This window comes from Asparagus officinalis, chromosome 6 (assembly GCF_001876935.1).
Source record: "Asparagus officinalis chromosome 6, Aspof.V1, whole genome shotgun sequence".
NCBI classification, from domain to species: domain Eukaryota; kingdom Viridiplantae; phylum Streptophyta; class Magnoliopsida; order Asparagales; family Asparagaceae; genus Asparagus; species Asparagus officinalis.
This window is the reverse complement of record NC_033799.1, coordinates 23,887,735-23,895,432: the sequence shown is the minus strand read 5'-3', so window position 1 is coordinate 23,895,432 and position 7,698 is coordinate 23,887,735. Positions and strand designations below refer to the sequence as shown.

The 7,698-nt window shown below is 41.0% G+C and overlaps 1 pseudogene; it reads right to left on the bottom strand.

Annotated features, from left to right (window-relative positions):
• LOC109845917 overlaps nucleotides 1,292–7,698 on the bottom strand; it is a 53,131-nt pseudogene continuing 46,724 nt past the window's right edge.

Below are 7,698 nucleotides of genomic sequence, written 5' to 3'. Positions count from 1 at the left end.
GATGAAACTTAAGTTAATTCAAGTAGTAATGAGATTAAGCTGATGAAACTTAAGTTAATTCAAGTAGTAATGAGCAAAACTTGATATAACAGCTATCACGAAATTCAACAGAACAATAAACTTTTTACTGTCAACAGGTTTTGCCAAATATTTACTCTTCGAGTTCGAAACAAACTATACTCTTTTGAGGTTGATTTAGAGAAAGGACTAGAGTGATTTTTGTTTTTGCATTTTTAGACGTTGATTTTGCATATTTTGATGTAATTAGAGAAGCAAATGTATTTTTTGGATCTGCATTCTCTTTACTTATGTGATAATTAAACACGGACTAATTCTCTTAATCCTTACCACGTATTTCAATTCTTATAGATGAGATCACGCCACATAAAATTTCCACCGGATATTTTTATAGTTGTTTTCAAGTTTACTAGTAGTTTCAAGACAATACAGATGTTAAAGATTGAGAGAGTAGAACAGGACAACAACTAACTACATCTAAATATGTAAAAAATAAGATATCTATGTTGTGAACAAAAAGAGAATACTACGGCAGAATCATCCCACCAATACCAGTATACCACACACAGGTTTGTTGATATTTACATATTCAAGTACCCAGATACTTTATTTCAAGAGAAAATAACACAAGAATATTGTTCAAATCGCATAAACAAGAATTACTATTGCATCCTGCGGAAGGGGTACCAACCAAAAATCAATATAAATATAAGTGTCGAGGTAAACAAACTTCAAGTATTTCAAATGAAAACCAACTATCAAAGAGACAATTGACACAAGGGGAAAAACCATCATGGGGGCATAAATCCAATAATCAAATCCCCCGACTTACAATATAACAGCCGAAACATTCTGATTCTTGTATGTTGATCACAAATACAAGTAACAGGAAAATACAAAATACAATTGACACAAGGAGAATACAATGAACTTAGCAATACATGGAAGCATACCCGTGTTGCTTCTCCAGAATCCATTTCTAGTATTTGAAGCCTCCTGCTTGCAATTTTCTTCCTCCAGGCCATTAGTAAAAGAACCAAATGAAACTGATTGCACTGGTCTAAAGATCACCCAACTATGCTACAAGCTTATTCAATTTCGTTTTCCTTTTGTTAATTTACCCTTGCAAGCTTACACAATAATACAAACACAAATGGTTTGTGGTATCAACTGCCTTTGCTCATAACGATAATGCAAAGGGGAAGTAACATGAACCACGAATAGTTCAATTAGTAAAATTTTCATCTCATTCATTCAACATTTGTTTCAACGGCTATAAAAGCCTGAACTCATTCACCAAATCCACATGATCATCGATAGACTTAGATAACTTCTCTGCTTCTCCAATGTATGACTGGGCAGTCAACTTCAAGAGAACGCTCTTTGTTTCTTCTGGCAATTGCAATCCATTAGTGAACTTTTGAATGATCTCATTTCTGACAAATCTTCCTCTAGTGAGATCCTTTAGCTTCTCATATGTCCCTGGGACGTTGTATCTGCACATAACCTAATGCAAGAAAACAAGAGAGAGTCCATCAGCAACAAGGGTCTCTTTTATTCTTTAATATTATTGGTTATTTTGATGTTGATTGAGCAAATGATACTCTTGATAGTGTCTGATTGGCAGATATTGTACTTTTATTAGAGGAATATGGTGATCTCACGATGAAGTAGACTATCGTGCCATGATTTATTGCTAAGGTTGATTATCAAGTTATGGCTCTCGCAGCTTGAGGGATTATGTTGATTAAATACCTTCATCAGGAGATAGGTGTGTTTCTACCTCAGGCTATGGAAATGCATCGTAATAATCAGGTTCTGGCATATATTGCTAATGGTACAGACTAAGTCTCATAAGAACAGGAAGCATATAAAGGTTGATTGTCACTTCACTATGAAATGATATTGAGCAAAATGTCACTTCACATGTCAATTTAGACAGATAAGTAACGGTTTCGCTAAAACATTACCTTTTTTTAGGGGGGGTTCGAGGGGGAGGAAGGGGAAGGGAGTTTTTTGCTTAGATTTAACTAGCTAAAAATGACAGGTCTATGTGCTCTTCCATCTTAAGAAGGAATGCTAGAATAATAGTTCGTAACTAGACCATCATTGAGACTTAATGTAATTATATTCTATTTGTTTTTGAGTGAAAATACCCCTCTCTTGGACTATCATCTTTCCCAACATATAGTCAAAATGCCGGGGGAGGTTGAATTAGATGTCCTATATAAAACCTTCATAAACAATACAACATACAAACAGACATTTGATATTACATCATATAACCAACAAAAGAAGAAAAAAGAAAACTTATACAAAAGCAGTCATAATAAAGTCTATGTTGAATATTTTTTTCCAACAATCACATGGGCTGCTGCAGTAGCCCATGTTTTCAATTTTTTGTCAAAAGTTGTGGGCCCCACTGAAGAAAATTTAAGACGTGGGTCCCATGAGCATAGTAAAATATTATTATTTTTTAGTGCATAGTATTTCCCCAAACGCTATAAATAGACCCTAAATCCTTAAGAAAAAATTCATTCCAAAAACAACAATCAATATATACAGATATATATGTTGTAGAATAGCTAGTGCTCGTAGGAACAGCGCCTAGACCGAGAAGGTCTTATAGATCGAGGAGATCTTTACCTGATAGATCGAGGAGATCTTTGCCTTGTAGATCGAGGAGATCTTGATAGTACTGGGTCGGTGCACACCAAAGTACTGGACTGCTCTTCCTGGAAGTAATTTGGCCTTGGGATCCTTGCACCGGAGTAGGCCAAATAATGCTTTAAGCACAGCGTTTTACAAACGCTGGCCTTGGGATCCTTGCACCGGAGTAGGCCAAATAATGCTTTAAGCACAGCGTTTTACAAACGCACAGTAGATGAGTTGGAAAATTTTAATTTACTACAATTTAGTTTTCTATTCAGCTTTTGCTTTTATATATCTGTATTATTCCAGATTTAACCATTGACGCTAACAGTCTAATGGGAAGTGCAGTGCACTGTCAGGACTTACTGTTTGTATTGGTTCTGCAAGCACCTCCCACACCTAGTCCAGGTCTTCATTGAGACGAGACTCATTTACCTACACATGATGGAGAAGAAATAAAGAATTAAGAAACGAAGAGAGTTACAAAGCAGTGTAATTTCATGAGTCATGTTATTATTAAATATGTAATTTGGAATGAGACATATTGATGGCACTATATCAAAAATGTACAATCAAAGTATTATTACTTTAAAATAATGAGCTTTAAACTTCAAACTAATTTGGGCAAGTTTCAGAATAAACTTGATTAAATGTAGGGGTGGCAAATTATGACCCGACCCATCAACCCGATTTGAACCGACCAGTTTATATTGAGTATGGATCGACTTGAACGGGTCAACCTGAACTGACCCGTTTATTGGATGGGTAAATTAGGGTTGAACTGAACTGACCCGTGTAACCCAATACCAACCCGTTTAATTCTAAATGGGTTGCAAACTCCAAATATAAAGATCATCTTCGTTGTCTTCATCCTCCTCCTTCTCCTCTCTCTCCTCTTCCTTGAACCCCCAGTTTCCCGCCAGGTCCAGCGTCTCCGACACGATCGGATGCGTCTCAGCCCTCATCAATAGCGAGCCATTGTTTCAACGGTCAAGATCGGTCGCGGTTCTACTCGTACGAACAAGATCGGAGGAGGATAAGGGGAGGTCGGAGAAGAGGAGGAAATGGGTGCCCGACGTGCTCTGCGACCTGGCGAGCTGCGGGAAGCTGGAGAACCTATCGCTGTCGGGGTACTACTTCACATCGATGGGGGAGAGCTACTAGGATCTGGTTGAGAGTGGAGCTCTGGATCTGAAGAGGAACTACGTTGCGGGGTTGAAGTTCAGAGGTCAGTCTGGGAGTGCGCTGGTTTTTTTCTAAAGCCCAGTTCTGTCCGGTTTTGACTTTTATGTCATACGAGGATCAGAGGGATTGGGGGGTTCGTCGGAGTGAGGAGATAGCCAAAAAGGTGGGGACCATGGTTTATAATGCTGTGAATAAGTGGTAGCCTAATTCTTAATTAGGATTGTTTATTAAAAGGATCAATCTCTTGTACAATCTATGTAGCAGTATTGTATATTTAGACTTGTGATTGTCGAAAGGGTCAAAAGATCAATCTCTTGTACAATCTATGTAGCAGTATTGTATATTTAGACTTGTGATTGTCGAAAGGGTCAAAAGAATTTCACCTTGATCTATATAGTATCCACGATATTGAATTGAGATTTAATAAACGGGTCATTCGGGTTATATAGGTCGGGTTGGGTAACCCGTTTAATAAATGGGTCGGATCGCATTGACTCATTTGTTAAACGGGTCGGGTCGGGTCACACTTGTACGGGTTGGGTCAACTATGACCCTACGCGACCCAACCCGACCCATTTGCCACTCCTAATTAAATGTTAACATTAGGATTGTCTTTATAAGTCAGCAGCATATTGAGAAAAAAGGATCTTTTGCCACTTTTAGATGTATCTTTATTCGCATCAACTACTCGGACGTACAGACAGAATTTTTTCAAAAGGATCATGCCAGATATCATAGTTATGGATCCCAAATAATAGATCTAAAGGAAACTGAAAAGGATAGCAAAGACATAGTTCATCCAATATTTTTGAGGGAAATGGTTAGTACAATTTTAGAAAAGAAATACTTATATAGAAAAAAACTTAAACATACGTAAAATCATATATATTATTAGATGGATGTACATTGGATAGAAATTATGTTGACAGGAAGACAAGAATTCATCTTGAAATGGATCCACACTTTTATGATCTTGTAATTCACAGAATTTAGCATCTTGCATTAGTGACGAATTCAAATTCAACATATGCCCAACCCAAATAGTTAAAGCAAGAACATAACAAACAACATACATGAAGTAAAGAACGACGACAGCGGCACATTTCCTACCAATAACACATCTAGCTTTATATCTAATTCTCTAGTGATAACCATCTCATATAGATTTTACTACTAACCTGAAGCTTCCAGATTCCTTGTAGTGCACTTTTGTATGCCAAGAGAGAATACCCATATCCAATACCCAAATTCCTCAAAACAGTGGATTGGTCAAATCCCTCGATCAATGATTACACATGCAATAAGTATAGTATCACTTTACCAAAATGAGAAACTAAGACGTGTTTTTTGAACTGTGATATAGCGCTGTACTTCACATTAGGTACTCCTCAAGAACCATGAATAAAGATGGAAAAGTAAATGATGCACACCTGCATACGAGAGATGGGCAATCTCGAACTAAGAGCTAGTAGATGAAATAGCATTAGCCAAACACAAGTTGCCCTCACTATTCTCAAAATCAATGGGATTAACTTTATGAGGCATAGTTGAAGATCCAATCTCCCCAGCCTTGGTCATCTGGAAAGAAAAATTATCATGAAATTATTTAGTTCAAAATTAGAAGTTTGGGAGCTAAAATAGGTCCTAATATTTTAGGGGTATATTGGTCAAGCATAAGAAAGTTACCTGCTTAAAATAACCAAACGAAAAATAGCTCCATATGTTCCGATTAAAATCAATCAGGATGTTATTAAACTGAACAACTGCATTGAAAAGCTTTACGATATAGTCATGCGGCTCAATCTGTATACGGAGCAAGCAACATGCTCAGATAGAGAATATGCATGCAAGCCAAGTGCCATGTAGACGGTAAAAAAATACCTCTGTGAGCTTGCAAGAAATTCGCCTACAAGAAGTCACCTGCACAATTCTCTAGCACGGGCCTGAGCCGCGTGGTCGTCAAATGTGCTCGTGTCTATTTGGTTCCAGGTTCGCCTGAATGATCGGCTCGCCTGCACGAGTTAGAATCGACTGGGAATAGCGGAATTTCGCCTTTTACACAACTCGCCTGCCCGAGTCCAAAGTCGAATCCGCCTGCAAACCTTAAGGCCGTCAGTACAGCTGGGTATCCGCTACCCCACATGTTGGGGTAGGCTTTCCCATCCCTCTTGACCTGAGAGGAGAGAGAGAGCACAGTACTCCAGGCCCGTCGAGTAGCCGCTCACAGTACGAGTGATCGGACAGGTGCCAGATCCACCTGAACATTCATAAATGCGGTTCACCTCACCCATCCGAGTCGAGAGCCGGATCCGCCAGCACTCGGCAAGTTGGCCAGACCCACTCAAGTACTGTGCACCTACTTCCCCGCCTCTCCTGACCAGAAAGGAGAAGGCACAGTGCTCCAAGCACGCCGAATGGCCACTCACAGTTCGAATGATCGGACAGATGCTAAATCAACCTGCGAGCTCATAAATGCGGTTCATCAATGCTGGTCAAATCCACTCAAATAGTGGGCGGCCGTTGCCTCACGTACAAGGATGGGCCTTCCCATTCTATGTGACACGACATAAAGCACAATCCCTCGAATGACTATTCATAGTACCGAGAGGCGGCAAGACGTCTCTCAATAGGACAAGGTCACATCCCGTGATCCAAGGAGCGACCATGCTGTCTCTCCACTATTTAAGAGCTTCTTCCAGCCACAAGGAAGGGGTTCAGCTTTTCTTCAAAGTCACAAAGAAGAGATCTAGCTGTTTTAATCATTCATAGTTGAATCAGCTAACTGAACCATTAGCTCTCGACTCTCAATAGAGTTGACGACAAGCTCCTTGCACTACCCGTGCATCGCAGCGTCCTTTCCTAGTTCAAGGCCCCGATCGCCATCGAACTCGGAAACCCGAACTCCATCGACCTGAGCCTCTACTGCGTACTGAAGCTCTCCAACAACCTTATTCGAACCGTCCAAGGGAAGCAGACTCGACACGAGCATCGAGCGAAGCATCCTGTAGCTACCAAAAGACCCCGCACTAAACAAGGAGGGCCTTCCCTCCGCTTCTGTTGTAATTTCAATTTATTAGTTTGTAATAAGTTTTCTTATAAATACAAACGAATTCCCTATTTTCGGGAGATCAAAATTCACACATACAAAAGATGGCGACCACAGTGGGAGAAGCTATTTCGTCTACCGAAATGGTGGTATCTCAGTTCGATGAAGTTACTGTTGGGACGATAGTGGAGTCCCTAGAGATCGAGTTCGACCAAGCCAAGTATGAAGAGTACTTGTCTTCTTCCTCCTCTGGTGGCGACCGCGTCCCCGTAAACGCACACAGAGTTGTCGCGCAAAGGCCGAACCCTCAACGGTTAAAAGACCCGCGCCTGAGGCTCTACCCGAGTCTCGTCCAGGGGAACCCATCCCCTTAAACTCCGATCCAAAGCCAGCCAGAGATCGAGAGTACGGCGGACCCGAGAGCCTGCAAAAATGGGTTGCCATTGGCCAAGCGGCCCTCCGCAGACCATCCGTCCCCACGAAAGAAAACGCCGGGTCACCTCCGGCACAAACCCATATATCGGCAGCCCACGTGGGTTCTTCCTCTCCTAGAAGAGCTCGCCAAACGGCAGGGCCGCAGACACCGCTAGAAGGAGGCCAAAAGAGCTCCCATCCTCCATACGACGGCCTGAACTATTACGCAGCCCCCGAAAAATATTGGTCGAAGGACTACTCGCCCGAATGTGCTGGGAACTTCAACAAAATCAGGAGCGCCGACCAGCAGGGGCGGGGCCGCACTCGCCCCCAGGGGGATTTGCTTCTCAGTGCTGAAACTGTCTGCTTTTGGAAAATGTTCA